The following is a 15,329-nucleotide window of genomic DNA, read 5'->3' as shown; positions in this document are numbered from 1 at the left end:
CTACAAAGTCAGCTCAAAGCAGTTGAGACGGCTACTCCTGCAAACTTGAAAAGAACAAGATCTGGAAGAGTCGTAAAGCCACCAACTGTAAAGTTAGAGACGTGTGGGGGAGAAGGGGTAGCATGTAAACATTATTGTAAATATATCTGGATAAAGACTTGGGGCAGGTGTAGTATTAGGGTGTTTGAGACTGTAACATTTATTGAGGGACTGGGGAAACAGTACTGCCCAATTATGATGTAGAGAGTCACATGGGAGTGGTTTGGTGTAGTAATGAGTCTGGTAGATGTCAGCATGAAGATAGCACCTAGCCAGGACTCTATCCTGTATATGTGGCGCAGATCCTACCACAATTCCAATAATAAAGGAAGTGCCATGATTCTGGCCCAGCGACACTGAAGCGGTGGCAATATATGTCCAAGTAAGGATGGTGTGGAACATGGGGGGCTGGTGATGTTCCTATGCACCTGCTATACTTGTCCTTCTTAGTGGTGGATGTCACGGGCATGGAAGTTGCAGCCATAGATTCCTTGGCAACTTGTTACAGTATGTACTATCTCCTCACTTAGCCTTCTATTTTCCAGAAGAAAGACTGGCAGCCTACTCAATCTTTTCTGATAAGTTGCACCTTCTCAGTTCTGGGAACATTCTGGTAAATCTTTTCTGTGCTCTCCCCAGTGCTTCAATCATTTTCATAGTCCCTTTTCACCCCCCTCAGCACTGTAACCAAGATCCTATATAAATTTGACATTATGTTACTGCTTTTGCATTCCATTCCACTAGAAATGAACCCCAGGGGCTTGATTTTCAATCACCTGTGGGGACCTGTGCAGGAGCGCTTCCAGATGGCGTGTTATCATCCCGTCGCCTCAGGAATGTGCTGCTATTTTCAAAGCAAAGGTGGATTGGGGGGAGCCGGCAACCTGCTTGCCTCCAATTAACTGCCTCTTAAGCTCCCTAAGGAGTTTGTTAATGGGCTGGGGAGGGCCAGGATGTGATTTTCAAATATTAGATTGGCAAAACTGAACAAATTTGTGCAAGTTAGCGCACAGCTGTCGGGTGTCATGCGGGGAGCCATTAAGACAAATTTCTTCTGAAAACATTTGTTGTAGAACGGGTTATTCTCTCAGAACAGGTTGGATACCTTTTTGTTGACCATTTGGCAACATTTGCATCTTGAGGCTGCAGGCCCTCTGATTTCTTGCCGCCTCTATTCTTCAAGGCAGTGGCAAGCCCAGTCACTACTGCCATCTGTCTTTTGAGGATTGTACTCCAGACGCACTTCCTGCCTCCTTGCAGTGCTGGGTGCCACTAATTGGGCACCAAGCTCACAGCCAGCCTAATTAGGGGATCTGCATTTAAAGATAGTGGCAGAGGGTCAGGACTCGGTAATGATCCAGGCATCAGGTTCCCAATCCCGGATTGAAAATCAGGCCCCAGTAATTTGCAATCTTAAAAATTGTCAATACAAGTTGATAAAGTGATAGTGATCTATATATCTGTGTTGCATATAGTTTCAGGATTGTCAGGCACTCTTCAGTAACCCACCCAAGTCGCCACTCTTCATAAATGGTTAATTTTGGCAAGCTATTCAGCTGCAAGGGTCATAAAACCATTGCGTATTCCTGTCTGCAATCAATGTCCACACAATTGTAATTTTCAGTAGATGTCAATTTGAAGCTAGTATGTGACTTCTGGCCAAGTGATACCTTTATCCGATTCATTCTTGGGATGTGAGTATCGATGGCAATTTATTGACCATCCCGAAATACCTTTGAGGAGGCGATGGTGAGCTGGTGCTTTGAATTGTCACAGTCCATGTGGTGTGGGTACCCTCAAAGTGTTCTTTGTGAGGGATTTCCATGATTTTGACCTAGCAACAATAAAGCGATGGTGATATATTTCAAAGTCAGGATGGTGTGTGACTTAAAATGGGACTTGCAGGTGGTGTTCCCATGCATCTGTTGCCCTTGTTCTTCTAGGGCTAGAGGTTGTGGGTTTGGAAGGTGTCGAACGAGCCTTGGTGAGTTGCTGCAGTACATCTTGTAAATGGTACACACTGCTGCATCTGTGCGCTGGTGGTGGGAGGGAGTGAATGTTTAAGGTGGTGGATGGGATGTTGATCAAGCGGGTTGCTTTGTCTTGGTGTCAAGTTTCTTGAGAGTTGGAGCTGCACTCATCCAGTCAAATGGAAAGTATTCTGTCACACTCCTGACTTGTGCCTTGTAAACGGTGGGACACGCTTTGAGTAGTAACAAGGCGATTTACTCACCATAGAATTTCCAGCCCCTGACCTGGTTTTACAACTAAAGTATGCTAATGGCTCTGAAGAAGTCATATGGACTCGAAACATTAACTCTGTTTCTCTAGATGCTCACAGATGCTGCCAGATCTGCTGAGTTTTTCCGGCATTTTCTGTTTTTATTTCTGTTAATGGCTGGTTCAGGTAAGTTTCTGGTCAATGGTAACTCGCATGGTGGGGGCTTCAGCAATGGTAATGCTATTGAATGTTAAGGGAAGATGGTTAGATTCTCACATGTTGAATATGGTCATTGCCTGGTACTTGTATGGTGTGAATGTCACTTGCCACTTATTACTTGTTACAAACCTGAATGTTATCCAGGTCTTGCGGCATCCAGGCACAGACTGCTTCAGTATTTGAGGATTGGCTAATGGCACTGAACACTCTGCAATCATTAGCAAACATCCCCACTTCTGATGATACGTTGGAGGGAAAGTCATTGAAGCATCTGAAAATGGCTCAGCCTAGGACAGTTCCCTGAGGAACTACTGCAGTGATGTTCTGGGACTGAGATGATTGGCCTCCAACAACCACTGCCATCTTCCTTTGTACTAGGTATGATTCCAACCAGTGGAGAGTTTTCCCTCTGATTCCCATTGACTTTAATTTTGCTAGGGCTCCTTAATGCCACACTCAGTCAAATGCTGCCTTAGTGAAAGGGCAGTCACTCTCACCTCACCTCTTGAGTTCAGCTCTTTTGTCTATGTTTGGACCAAGACTGTATTGAGGCCTGGAGCTGAGTGTAATGTTCTTCTGTCACCTGATATTTTATAATCTGCCATTAAACGGCTGGGATTTCTTGCTCTCCCATTGGTTTATTAGCAAACATAATTTGAATTTGTTGGGTTCCTTCCCTTAATGGTTGAGGAATTCAATCTACGATGTACTCTGCTGAGTGACTGCCATCTTTTATGCCTCAATTTTCTACTAGGAATGAAGTATGGTGAACAACATGCCTATCACGTTATGGGAAGTAATGCAAAACGCAGAAATGAATTGTCTGCACTGTCTGGCCTGATCCTATCATTGTGCATAGCAATTCTGGATACCAGGAATGCAAATTTTCCTTGACATTGAATGTTGCTATGACATCAGAAAGAGAATTTTAATTTAAAAACACAGAAAACCTGTGCAGAGTAATTGATTGCAAACATCTGGGCAATGAATTTGTTTGTTTTAAGAAGTGCTTTACCAACATCTTGGAAGATTCCTGGCAATGCTATGATGTGGCAGACCATGGAGGATGCCACCGCAGAACTCTGCTACTTTAACTGCTCCCCTTCTCAAAGGCAAAGAGCTTGCCAAAAATATGTAATGGCCCCACATGGTCTAAAGATTTGCAGGGGTAAAATTGTAGCTTCTTGTGTCAGACACTATTGCCATGATGGAAATACTTTCTAATTCTGCCGAAATGGAAAATCTGGTCTCTAGTATCAGCTAGTGTATTTTTGAGTAAGTACTACATGAAGAATATGGTAACAATAGGTGAATATCCACTTAGCTTTTAATTTGAAGCATTGCACATTTGAAACAAATGATATGCTACAAGCATGGGATGACTAAATCTCTTTAAGTAAGAAGCTCACCAGAGGTGAGGAATTTACTATCCTGGAAAGTGTATGTAACTTGAATTGGACTTTTTCTGATTGCCTTTGGAAAAATAATTTTGGAAGTTCTACAGCTGATTAACATTTGAGCCCTGTTTGTACTTCTTCATATCGCCACCGTCTCTTAAAGTGTCAGACTGATCATCCAATGTTGAATGAGCAGAAGTTTCCTTGAATTAAATATTGGGGAGACCCAAGCCACATCTTCAGTCCTCACCAGATACTCCACTTCCGAGCCACCAAGGTTTGGTCATCTGCCGTATTAGCTCCTTATGTGGCTCAGTGTCATATTTTGTTATACATTTCCTCTGCGAAGCACCTAACAACATTTTATTGCATTGAAGGCACAATATAAATGCAAGTTGTTCGTTACCAAGATTTTAGAATTACATAGAACTGTATGGAATACACAGCAGAAGAACAGTCTTTCAATCAACCTGTTCATGTTTATGCTCCACTATTTGACAGCCTCAGCCCACTAATATAGTGAGAGTTGTTCCTAATAAGTTATATTTAGTGAGACATACAAATTACCTCCCTGGCATATACCAACTTTTGAGTTTGTTTAAACCTGTAGAGATTTTCAATAGACTTTAACCTGACAAGGATATGCTTTATTGTAGTCATAGATGGCACTGGAGGAAGTTGGGGGTGAAGGTGGCAGAGCTATCTGCATTGCACATTCTGTGCAAATGATACATTGCCATTTTACACAGGGTTTATTGCTGAGGTTATGCAGCAAATTTGCAGCAAATTAAAATTAAAAGGGTACAGTGGGTTAAGTATAATTAAAAATAAGAAACATCGCTTTTTGAAAAAGAAAGATCTGCATTTATACAGCACCTTTCACGACCATAGGACATCTCAAAGTGCTTTACAGCTAATGAGGTACTTTTGAATTGTGATACAGAAAACGCAGCAAGTTGTCCATAGCAAGCTCCCACCAAGTGATAATGATCAGATATTCTGTTTTAGTATCACAGCATCTTTACAGTGCAGAAGGAGGCCATTTGGCCCATGGAGTCTGCACTGGCTCTCTGAAAGAGCATTCCACCTCGTCCCATTCCCCTGCCTTATCATCTTGCACACACTCTCTTTTCAGATAGCAATCCAATTCCCTTTTGAATACCTCGATCAAACCTGCCTCCACCATCCTTTCAGGAAGTTTGTTTCAGACTCCAACCACCCTCTGGGTGAAAAATGTTTTCCTCACATCACATTTCATTGTTTTGCCAATTATTTTGAATCTGTGCCATCTAGTTTTTGATGCTCTCTTGAGTGGGAACAGTTTTTCACTATTTACTATTTACCCTGCCTCTCAGGATTTTGAATACCTCTAACAAGTCTCCTCTCAGCCTTCTTTTCTCCCAGGAAAAGAGTCCCAACCCCTCCAATATATCCTCATAGCTACAGTTCTTCATCCCTGGAATCATTCTTGTGAATCTCCTCCGTACTCTTCTCCAATGCCTTCACATCCTTCCTCAAGTGTGGCACCCAGAACTGGACGCAGTATTCCAGATGAGGCTTAATTAGTGATGTTGATTGAGAGATATGTATTGACCATGGCACTGGGGATAACTCCCTCTCCTTCAAAATAGTGTTACCTGACGTCCACCAGAGAGGGAAGATGGGGCCTCAGTTGAACATCACATCTGGAAGATGACCCCTCCAACAGTGCAGCACTCCCTTACTACTGTACTGGACTGTCAGCCTTGATCTTTGTGTTTCAGGTTTGGTGTGGGACTTGAACCCACAATCTTCTGACCCAAATGCGCAAATGCTACCAACTAAGCCACAGCTGGCACACCTATATATGTAAAGTGCCTAGCTGACTCTGACTGACTGCAAAGTGTGCATGATATCCATAATCTGGATCACCTTTTCTCCCCTCAAGCCTCTTTACCCTTTCATCTGTGGTTCTTTATTTTACGTGCCACTTGCATTTATGCTTCATATAAGCATCATTAGAACTCTTTTCAGCCTAGCCATTGAATGATCTTGAAAGCTGGTATTAAAATTCACATTGTTGCATATAAACAATTTAGTAGCTCATGAATGAAGTAGCTGTAAGTGACAGTTAAAATATTTAGTTCTATTTATTTGGCTTGTAATCAAAGTTTTCTGTGAAAATACTGAACAATATTGTTTGGATTGAAATGAAGGTTATATATTTTGGTTGTTAATAAATTGCAACTGCAAACATCTTGATTTTAACACTCTTAAACATTTTTGCTGCAAGAGTAGGTTCATCTATAATTCATTATTTGTATATAATCAAGTTGCTTTTATGACCATTTGCATAACATTTATACCCCAATCCAGACTGACCGGATAAGATTTGATCCAGTGTGCTTTCAATTAAGTGTTTATTTCTTTGCATTTTTCTAATCCTGTTTTATAAAGTAGTATTATGGTGACTCTTTTAGCACAGAAATGTGCTTTTCTAGAGTTCACAAATGTAAACAAGAAGGGCACTATTCTGTACTGAGTTTCTATACTTATTAATTATGAACCATGACATTTTGTTTTTCACTTTGTTTTTCATGAGTTATGTTCAAACAATTAATGTCCCAGCATTGTAAGCTGAGCAGTTATTTGTTCATTTAATAGTTTAATTCACAGTCAGAGTTATAAATAGTGATTTATTAGGTATTCTGTGGTACAGCTCAAAACTTCATCCTGTCAAATCTGTTTACATTTTATCTCTTCTATCTAACAAATCAATACTAAACCACTAAAAGTATTCTTAATCTTGGGTTGTCAAAATCAAGTATTACAAATATGCTTCATGGTAGTATCGCATTTATAATAAGAAAGAAGATTAATGATTTTTCATTGATTTTTTGATAATATGCAATATGTCACATAATATTTAAAATATTTTCTATATATAATTATGTAGTAGTCAAAAAGATGATGCCAATATTTTTTAAGGGAAGACGACCAAAATGAATCAGTTGCATATGTCTCTTAGGAGCAACAGGTTAATTACAAGTAGACTTGGAGCTAAATGTTGTATTCATGTTGGTGTGAACTAAGTATGATACTATATTTAAATGCTTCATATGTTTTAAACAAAATTGCACACAATTTATTCCTTACTTTCAACATCAGCATGTGGGAACACCCAAGAGGCGGTCTGAAGAATCAGAGAGCATTATGGGATTAGGAGCCTTGGGATAGGGGAGGTGATGGCGTAGTGGTATTGTTGCTGCACCAGTAATCCAGAGACCTTGGGTCATGCTCTGGGGATCCGAGTTCAAATCCTGCCATGGCAGATGGTGGAATTTGAATTCAATATAAGCCTGGAATTAAAAGCCTAATGAAATCATTGTTGATTAGTGAACCAGATGGGTTTTTACAATAATGTCCTTCAGGGAAGGAAATCTGCCATTCTTACCAGGTCTGGCCTGCATGTGAATACATGGTTGACTCTTAAAATGCCCTCTGAAATGGTCTAGCAAGCCACTCAGTGGTATCAAACCGCTACAAAGTGAAACCAGAAGGACCACCCGGCATTCTGAACCACTGGAAACGACAACAGCAAACTCAGCCCTGTCGACCCTGTTATGGCACAGCAGATGGTAAAGCTGAGCTGCTCAAATCCCAGGGGAAATCTCGAAACAGCTGCCACAACTGTTGTTGCAATTTGTATTTTTATTTCAAGATGTGTGCCTTGAATTCATTAGTAATTCACTGAGTCTTTGAGGTTTTTTTAAAAACTAAATTAAACATTTATTAATAAAAGAAATTATTTGAAGCACATACATAGGGCTACAAATTACTACAATGATAATTCCTAAATTGCCTAATTAATCTAGCTCCCAATTACACCTCAGTTAAGGCAACAGTAAAACAACATAGATTTCAACAGACCCAGGCAAAGCACATAGTACCCTTGACAGTGATATTTAAAATGAATTCTCTTAGTTTTGGTCACAGCAGCTTGGTGCATAGAGGCTGGAGGCTTCTCACACTTGTTAGATTATAGAAAGCCGCCTCCTTACACATAACCTCATCTCCTTTATACAGGTTTCTCTCTTTTTAATGTAAATTCCATTGTTCCAGTATGTCTTTGCAACTTTACTTTTTCCATAATATAAATCTTTCATAGCAGTCATATTATTAATAATCTTTGTGAAAAATAAACACACTGTTTGGCTTAGTGTAACACCTTACCATCTCGTTGAAATTCACGACTCTGATTTATATAAAAATGCAAATGTTCCTCACACTTCACATTCTAAAACTTCAGCCATGTTTACGTATTTAGCATTTCAAACCTAGTTTCCCTTCTGATACGTCAAAGCACCCAAACCAGCTGTCTGTAATTCAATTAAAACCCACACGCACACACCTACACAGAGGGAAACTAATCCAAACCCCACAATTAACCGACCTTTACAATAAATCACAATATTATAAAAATTATGTTTTCATGACAACCCTGCAAAGTCCTCCTTACTAACATCTGGAGGCCAGTGTCAAAATTGAAAGAGCTGTCTCACAGACTAGTCAAGCAACAGCCTGACATAGTCATCCTCACGGAATAATATCTTACAGATAATGTCCCGGACACCAATAGCACCATCCCTGGGTATGTCCTGTCCCACCGGCAGTACAGGCCCTGCAGAGGTGGCGGCACAGTGGTATACAGTTGGGAGGGAGTTGCCCTGGGAGTCCTCAAAATCGACTCCAGACCCCATGAAGTCTCATGGCATCAGGTCAAACATGGGCAAGGAAGCCTCCTGCTGATCACCACATACCACGCTTCCTCAGCTGATGAATCAGTGCTCCTCCATGTTGAACACCACTTGGAGGAAGCACTGAGGGTGGCAAGGGTGCAGAATGTACTCTGGGTGGGGGACTTCAATGTCTATCACTAAGAGTGTCTCGGTAGCACCACTACTGACCAAGCTGGCCAAGTCCTAAAGGACATAGCTGCTGGACTGGGTCTGCGGCAGGTGGTGGGAGAACCAACAAGAGGGAGAAACATACTTGACCTCATCTTCACCAACCTGCCTGCCGCAGATGCATCTGTCCATGGCAGTATCAGTAGGAGTGACCACTGCAAAGTTGTTGTGGAGATGAAGTCCCGCCTTCACATTGAGGATACCCTCCATCATGTTGTGTGGCACTACCGCTGTGCTAAATGGGATAGATTTCGAACAGATCTAGCAACTCAAGCCTGGGCATCCATGAGGCACTGTGGGCCATCAGCAGCAGCAGAATTATACTCAAACACAAATCTGTAACCTCATGGCCCGGCATATCCCCCACTCCTCCATTGCCATCAAGCCAGGGGATCAACCCTGGTTCAATGAAGTGTGCAGGAGGGCATGCCAGGAGCAGCACCAGGCATACCTAAAAATGAGGTGTCAACCTGTTGAAGTTACAACACAGGACTACCTGTGTGTCAAATTGCGTTAGCAGCAAGTGATAGACAGAGCTAAGCAATCCCACAACCAACACATCAGATCTAAGCTCTGCAGTCTTGCCACATCCAGCCGTGACTAGTGGTGGACAATTGAACAAATAACTAGGGGAGGAGGCTGCACAAACCCCCCCCCCCCACTCTTCAATGATGGAGGAGCCCAGCACATCAGTGCAAAGATTGAGGCTGAAGCATTTGTTACCATTTTCAGCTAGAAGTCCTGAGTGGATGATCCATCTCAGCCTCCTCCAGAGGTCCCCAGCATAACAGATGCCACCCTTCAACCAATTCGATTCACTCCGCATGATATCAAGAAACGGCTGAAGGCACTGGATACTGCAAATGCTATGAGCCCTGACAACATTCCAACAATAGTACTGAAGACTTGTGCTCCAGAACTTGCACCCCTAACCAATCTGTTCCAGTACTACTACAACACTGTCATCTACCCGGCTATGTAGAAATTTGCCCAGGTATGTCCTGTACACGAAAAGCAGGACAAATGCAACCTGGCCAATTACCGCCCCATCAGTCTACTCTTGATCAACAGTAACTTAATGGAAGGGGCCCAACAGTGCTATCAAGTGGCACTTGCTTAGCAATAACCTGCTCACTGATGCCCAGTTTGGGTTCCGCCAAGGCCACTCTGCTCCTGACCTCATTACGGCCTTGGTTCAAACATGGACAAAAGAGCTGAACTCCTGAGGTGACGTGAGAATGACTGCCCTTGACATCAGGGCTGCATTTGACTGAGTGTAGCATCAAGGAGCCCTAACAAAACTGGGGTCAGTGGGAATCGGGGGGGAAAACTCTCCACTGGTTAGAGTCATACCTAGCACAAAGGAAGATGTTTGTGGTTGTTGGATGTCAGTGATCTCAGCTCCAGAACATCACTGCAGGAGTTCTGAAGGGTAGTGCCCTAGGCCCGACCATCTTCATCTGCTTCATCAATGTCCTTCCTTCCATCACAAGGTCAGAAGTGGGGATGTACCTTGATGATTGCACAATGTTCAGCAACATTCGCGACCCCTCAGATATTGAAGCTGTCCATGTCCAAATGCAGCCAGACCTGGACAATATCCAGGTTTAGGCTGACACGTGGCAAGTAACATTCACAACACACAAGCGTCAGGCAATGACCATCTCTAACAAGAGAGAATCTAACCATCGCCCCTTGATGCTCAATGGTATTACCATCACTGGATCCCCCACTATCAACATCCTGAGGGTTACCATTGACCAGAAACTGAACTGGACTAGCCATATAAATACTGTGGCTACAAGAGCAGGGCAGAGTCTAGGAATTCTGCATGAGTAACTCACCTCCTGACTCCCCAAAGCCTGTCCACCATCTACAAGGCACAAGTCAGGAGTGTAATGGAATACTCCCCACTTGCCTGGATAAGTGCAGCTCCCACAGCACTCAAGAAGCTTGACATCATCCAGAACAAAGCAGCCCACTTGATTGGCATCACATCCACAAACATTCACTTCCTGCTCCACCAACACACAGTAGTGTGTACCATCTACAAGATGCACTGCAGTAATTCCCCAAAGCTCCTTCGACAGCACCTTCCAAACCCACGACTACTACCACCTAGAAGGACAAGGGCAGTGGACATATGGGAACACCACACCTGAAAGTTCCCCCTCAGGTCACTCACCCATCCTGCCTTGGAAATATATTGCTGTTCCTTCACTGTCGCTGGGTCAAAATCCTGGAACTCCCTTCCTAACAGCACTGTGGGTGTACCTACACCACATGGATTGCAGCGGTTCAAGAAGACAGCTCACCACCTTCTTAAGGGTAACTAGGGATGGGCAATAAATGCTGGCCCAGCCAGCAAAGCCCACATCCCATGAATGAATGAATAAAAAAAAAACTGAAGGGGTTTCTTCATTCAGTTGGCACTCAAGAGGTTGAGCACAAAGAGCACCAAGAATTGGGACCACAAGTGTGTGGCAGTGGCTGAGATATGGACTCTTGAGGAAGAGTGGAAGCATTGAGGAAGGAGAAAAATAAATTCTGAATATTGAGCAAGAGATGAAGACTGGAATTAGTGAGGAAGAGGGTTCATCTAAGGGTTAACAAAAGTCCAGGATATATTGCTGAGCTCCTTGAGTATAGGTCCATGTCCTAAATAATAGCTCAAAGAGTGAGTGGCCAGGTCTGGGAATGGAGCACAGATGCTGGCCAATAATAAAACCTAGGTATTGTGCCAAAGCACGGTAATAGTTGTGAGAAGCAGAAGAGATGAATTATGCTTGCTCTCCAGCTGGTGGAAAGCGAGCAACATTCATCTCTTAGGAGGTGTCTGGAATGTCATTGGAGCACGTTTTTGAATGCTGCAAGCAAAATATGTTATATTGACAATTATCAACATAAAACAGTAATTCCTAACTTCTATCAGCTCAACACCACCAGACAATTCTCTTATGTGCTTTTTGGGTGAAATTTTAACCTCTATCCCCTGCCCCACGACAGGTGGGAGAGGGCTACTGGAAGAGGGGATGGGGTTAAATTGGTAAATATGTTAAACCCAACAAACCTCATTCTGGTTTAATTGCGTCAGATTTGGAGCCATCCCAATAATCCACTTTGGAGAGCCAGGTCCATAATATTTAAATTATGGCTCTGTTCTTCAAATTTTGGGGGCTATTTAAATTTAACAGCTACAGGCCGGATCATCTGGGGCTTGGGAGACTGCAGGTGGATGCGTTTTAGAGCACTGCTCTTGGAACAGGAGGAGCAGGGTAGACTCAGTCCTTGAAGCAAACCTGCTGCCATGATCTAACAAACTCTGTGTAATCTAATAACTCCATACTAAGCCCTGATTTTTCCCTTCTTCCTACAACCATGCATGAGCCGTTCTCCCCCTCCCCCACCCCCACACCCTTCTCCCTCCCTCCCTCCTCACTGCCGAGTTCCCGGCACCACCTACCATGCCCTGATCATTCGTTCACTGCTGTGCTGCAGGTACTGCCTACCTGCCCTGATCATTTCTTCCCTCCCTCCTCACTGCTATTCCCCAGGCAGCACCCATTCATTCCCTCCTCACTTCCACGAGCCCTTCAAGCCCTAATCTTGCATCAATCATTTCTGATTTCTGGTGATTGTCCTCAAAATTTCCAGATTCCCTGGGCACAAATACTCTGTTCCTATCTTTTGTATATTTGGGCCTTTAAGTCAGCCTCTCTCTGTCTCTTTTTCTCTTTCTCTCTCTATCTATCTATCTCTCTCTCTCTCTCTTTTCCACTCCATTTTGTCTCTGTCTCCTGTCAGTTCTTCACTTTTTATTGTGTTGCTGCTCCTTCTCTCTTGCTTCTGACTCTCCTGCTGCTCCACTTCTGCCTTTCCTTTTCCTCCTCGGCTTCTCTTCCTCTACTTCAAGCTTATCTCCCCTTCTCTATTTCTGTCTGCCAATGCTTTTTGACTTCTTACTTGCAACGTCTTCTCCTGTTGTTTCCCCATCTTGCCTGTCTCGTTTTCCTATACCTCTCCTGCCTCTCCTTCTCCTTTCTTCAGCTCTGTCTCTCTCCTTCCTTCTCTTCCTCATGCCTTCCTCTTCCTCCGCCACTTCTCTCCTGCTCCTTCCCTCCACCCTCCTGTTCTTCTTTCTTCCACCTCACCATCTCATCTCCTCTTTCTCCCTTCTCTTTTTTCCACGACAATGTTAAATTATTATGAATCCGTTGCACAGGTATTTTGAACATTGATATGTTACGCATTCTTCCAACCCACCCTCACTGCACTTTCTGTTTACATTGTGTTGCTTGAGTATTTTTTAGACCAAGTAATAATCCGGGCTTTTGGCCACCCCATAAAGTTGTATTTCCCCCATAAATTATTATATTACTTGAAAGGAAAAGAGTTTACATTCTTAGATTGCAAATGTTTGCATATTTCATTTGTGGTTCATTGTAGCACTGGTAGGTATAGTATTAACAATCTTGTGAAGCAAAGATTTCAAATATGATACATTTTTTCATATCATTTATTGGTAACAACATATATTCTGTGAACACTGAGAATTTAGCTGGGCATACAAAACATCTTTTTTCAATGTTTCCTTTGAATTACAATAGCTACAGGATTATGGATTATTACACTCTTGTTCCCTTCCTGTAAGCAAAAGTTGTGATCTTAATGTGTGCTTTAAAAATGGTTTGTATATTGAACATTCCTTCCTGTATTAATGTGGTAAAATAAATATTTTGGAAAAACTCATTGTTTTTTAAACATGGATGGGTGGTCAGCTATATCCTCTACCAGTGATAACTTGTTTCCTGAATATGAATCCAATGGGCCTCAAAATAAACAGTAGGATGAGGTGATGCTTCACAGTGGGAGGGTACCGGCAAGAGGTCAAAAAGTGAAGATGTAATACAGCTTCCTGTGGTAGTGCATAGCTTACTTGAAACCTGATTAGTCCTGTATTGAGAATTTAGAATTTTGTTCATAGATATACTTTCTTTAATCTTGCCATTAAAACACCATGTAAAGCACATAATCACCCTCCTGTCATCTAATGGTTTAGTTATCGTGTGATGACTAGTGGTCTTCAAGGTGAAGAATGTTTAAATGAAGTTCAATTGGAGTAAAGCACACGACTTTTTTTCAAAACTCAACTTCAGAACAGGTTTCTATCGAAGAAAAACTCGATTGCATTAGTCCATACTGCATTTGGACCCAAGTTCCAAAATTTAACCTAAATTTATACTAGAACGATTGATAGTTTTGTTGTACAATAGGTTTCCTGACTAAATTTCACTTAAATTTTGAGAAGTGGGCTGGCGAGATTAAAGAAAGTATATGTACGAACAAAATTCTAAATTCTTGATACAGGACTAATCAGGTTTCAAGTAAGCTATGCACTACCACAGGAAACTGTATTACATCTTCACTCTTTGACCTCTTGCCGGTACCCAGCCACTTTAGTTATTCCACAACATGTGAGTGTGTATTACCACTGGTACATCAAGCTCTGCCAGTTGGTCATGTAACAAATGCAGAGCTTCAGTTTTATAAAATCAGCATTATACATTTTTCAACTTTGATACAGTACAGAAGTGTAATGAGGACATTTGAGGGGAAGTTTTCCCAGCCAAGTGTAGCCAGGTTTGCATGGGGAGTTAAATCAATGTTAGGTCTGGATTTCAGCATCTTCTCACCTTTTCTGGGTTTCTGTGGGGTATGATTGAAAGCGAGTGGGGAACCCTCTTAGGTAATTAAGAAGTTAATGAAGGACTATTTTAAATCTCAATTTTGGATTTCTCAGCCAAAGGACTCAGTTCCTGATCTGTCAGCAGCTTGCCAGGGTTACTGGCGCGAGTGCACAGCAGGAAGAGATTCTTCAGTGAAATTGAAGAACTCCAACTGTGGCCGAAGAGAGGCTGCTGTTGGAAGCACCTCTTCTCTCAGAGCGTGCTATCAGGACTTGACAGAGTCAAAACACTTCAGCTGTCTAGCACTTCAATCGCCTTCAGTTGCACTTTCCTGCTGCTGCTTTCAACACAGTATTGAAGTAATTTATACAACTGCACCACCTTCTCCTGAAGAGGACAAGAGTAGAAGCAACATCACCACCAGCAGCAGCAGGAGCAACATCGTCAGCTGCCTTTTCCTCACTTGCATGCCCTCCACAGGGCAGAGGAAATGGGCATTTGGATCCAACTGAAAGGAGCCAAAAACCCAAGCATCTAAGAGCAAAAGATCAGCTGTCTGGGCATGTAGTGCCTCAGGAGGCTCAGGCTGTCACGGCAGGTCACTGCTGACATTTGTAGCCTTCTGCAACAAGACCACCTCCCCAGTGGAGTAGGCAGGAACGCATTGCCAATAGTTGATAAAATGCCTGTCATTGGAGAGCCAATCCTGCATCGCCCTGTCCTGGGTCCCTACTTCTCCCCAAGTTTTGTGCTCTCTTGCCCTACAAGGGGAGAAAGCAAAGAGCTGTGAATGTTCACAATGGCTTGTGTGGAGATAGGG

The 15,329-nt window shown here is 42.7% G+C and overlaps 1 protein-coding gene across 1 annotated transcript in view; it reads left to right on the top strand.

The window, feature by feature from the left end:
* The window catches only part of skap2 (src kinase associated phosphoprotein 2), a 274,482-nt gene that overhangs the window by 114,549 nt on the left and 144,604 nt on the right, over positions 1-15,329 (top strand). The gene's annotated exons all lie outside the window — the stretch shown is intronic.

Source organism: Cetorhinus maximus, chromosome 3 (genome assembly GCF_964194155.1).
Source record: "Cetorhinus maximus chromosome 3, sCetMax3.hap1.1, whole genome shotgun sequence".
NCBI lineage: Eukaryota > Metazoa > Chordata > Chondrichthyes > Lamniformes > Cetorhinidae > Cetorhinus > Cetorhinus maximus.
The sequence above is the reverse complement of the archived record's forward strand: the minus strand, read 5'-3'. Positions and strand labels throughout refer to the sequence as shown.